We start from the raw sequence: 2,824 nt of genomic DNA on the forward strand, positions 1-2,824 counted from the left end.
TAACCATATAGAGACATAATGGTTTAAATCTAAAATAATAATAAACTGAGAATAACACAAAGAGACTCAATGACAACCTCTAGTTTCCACAGCTACACAAACAGGCATACATACACACAGACACACACAGACAGACACACACACACATGCATGCACAAACACACAGAATGCGTTATCCAAAGACATTTTGTATTTTCTTGTTTTGTGTGTGTATGTGTGTTTGTGTGCATGTATACATTCTTTGCACATGGTTACATGTTTAATAAAGACAATTTTATTTAAGGTTTATCAAGTACTGGCCAGGTGGTGGTGGCACATGCCTTTAATCCTAGCACTTGGGAGGTAGAGGCAGGTAAATCTCTGAGGTCAGCCTGGTCTGCAGAGTGCACGCCAAACAGCCATGGCTACACAGAGAAATGCTATATAAATAAATAAATAAATAAATAAATAAATAAATAAGTACAAGTACTTTGACCTTAATTATTGCTGTGTTTTTAATTTTCTTAGTCAGTCACTTACTCTTGTTCCTTTTACTAGACAGTCTTCTTTCATGTAGTTCACCTGTACACATACATGTATAAGACTTATGTATATATAATCTAGGATGCATAATTTAGAGAAAAATGTGATATTTGGCTTTTTGAGTCTGACTTAATTTACTTAGTATGGTTGCCTTTAGTTGTATCCATTTTCCAGAAAATGACATAATTTCATTTTTCTGTATTTAACTAAAACTCTAGCATATAGGTATATCCCATTTTAAAAATGCCCAAAGCAATACCAATTTCAAACATTTAAACATCCTAATTATGTGTTAACTGCTGATAAAAAAGAGAAAATAAATATAAAAATATTTTAAGAAATTCAAATTTTACAAAAACTATAAGCCCACAGGTCAAAAATCCTCAAATAGATAAAATACAAATTAAAAACACATGGCATATTATAATAAAATTATTCAAAACTAGTTGTGGAAATAAAAATTATAGACACATCAAAACAAAAAGACGAGTTACACATACAGGCAAAATAGAAGGACATGATGAAATTGAAGATACTGGGAGGCAACAATTTTATGTAAAAAAATACTGTCAACTTAGAAGTATAAGTCTCAAAAGATATATTATAACCAGAAAAAAATAGCTTCGAAGTATAGGAAGCAAAAATTAACAAGTATCGAAGAAAATTAATCCATAATCAAGATGGGTTGTTTTAATATTATTATAAGTAATTGTCAGAATAAGATGACAAAAATTAGCAATGATAGTAAAGACAGAACACTGACAGTCAGATTTATCTAGCTGACATTTATATAATAACTGGTCTTATGAGAGCCAGTGCATACAAAGCAATAACAATGTCGCTTATATTCAGGGTCAACAGCAATGTATCATTAAATGTAGCATGACTGAAATAATGTAAGTTCAACCACTACAACTGAATTAAACAAGAGATCAAAATGAGGAGCTGGAGAGATGGCTCAGCAGCTAAGAGCACTGATCTTCCAGAGGCCCTGACGACAGTTTCCAGGAACCACACAGTGGCTCACAACCATCTCGAACAGCATCTGATGCCCTTTTCTGGTGGACAGACATGTACGCCAAAAGTCACCCATATACATAATACATAAACAAATATTTTTTTAAAGAAATAGAAATCAAAGGAAGATTTTCTTCAAAATATCTCAACATTTTGAAAATAAACATTCATACATAGCCCATGGTCTAAAATAAATAAATAAATGAATAAATCAAGGGGATGGATGATAAATTATTCTGAATTAAACAGACCAAAAATCAATCAGAATCTTTTTTTTATGGTGAAAAAGTGTATATTTAGAGTCAGCCAGCTGGGCTCAGTTTAGATGATTCCAATTTTGTTGGCAACATCCAGAGCATCATAATCAGGAGCCAACCGAACATATGCCTTCTTCTCTCTGTCTGGCCTTATGAGGGTGTTGACTTTGGCCACGTCGATGTCATAGAGTTTCTTCACAGCCTGTTTGATCTGGTGCTTGTTGGCCTTGACGTCCACAATGAACACAAGTGTGTTGTTGTCTTCTATCTTCTTCATGGCTGACTCGGTGGTCAGGGGGAATTTGATGATGGCATAGTGGTCAAGCTTGTTCTTCCTGGGCGCGCTCTTCCGGGGGTATTTAGGCTGCCTTCATAGCCGCAGGGTCTTGGGCCGCCGAAAGGTTGGCGATGTGCGGATCTTTTTGTGGCTGTGGACGCCTTTCAGTACTGCCTTCTTGGCTTTCAAGGCCTTCGCTTTAGCTTCGGCTTTGGGAGGGGCAGGAGCTTCCTTTTTCACTTTAGGCGCCATCTTGAAGAAAAGCATCAATCAGAATCTTTACATGCTTCTGAAACAGTAGATAGAAAGGGTTTACAGAGATAAAAAAAAAAAAAAAACCCACACGAAAAATAAAACTAAGTGACTTTAACTTCCACACTAAAATCTTTCAAAAGGGTATTTCATTTACTGTATTTTAATTAAAATATAATTACATTCCCCTTCTGGTTCCTTCCCGCAGTACCTCCAATGTCCCCTCCCTCCAGTCTGTCCCATGTACCACTCACTTTTTTCCCATTATCCTCTCAAACTGATCACCTCTTATTCTTGGATTATTATTGTTACACAGAAAGAGAGATGCACAAAAAAGGAAATACAGCATGCTTAGTCCAGCGTGTGTATGAGTGCATGAGTGTGTGTGTGTGTGTGTGTGTGTGTGTGTGTGTGTGTGTGGTGTATGAATGACTCAGGGGTGGACCAGTTTGTATTGGTTTCTAAGTAGGCGGGTCATTCTTGCAAGAGGGTAATCCCC

At 36.1% G+C, this 2,824-nt stretch overlaps 1 pseudogene; it reads right to left on the reverse strand.

Moving 5' to 3' along the window:
• Window positions 1-1,860: 1,860 nt before the first annotated feature.
• LOC130872041 (60S ribosomal protein L23a-like) lies at window positions 1,861-2,325 on the reverse strand (annotated as a pseudogene).
• Window positions 2,326-2,824: the final 499 nt, after the last annotated feature.

The sequence above is a fragment of the Chionomys nivalis genome, chromosome 3 (assembly GCF_950005125.1).
Source record: "Chionomys nivalis chromosome 3, mChiNiv1.1, whole genome shotgun sequence".
NCBI classification, from domain to species: Eukaryota; Metazoa; Chordata; class Mammalia; order Rodentia; family Cricetidae; genus Chionomys; species Chionomys nivalis.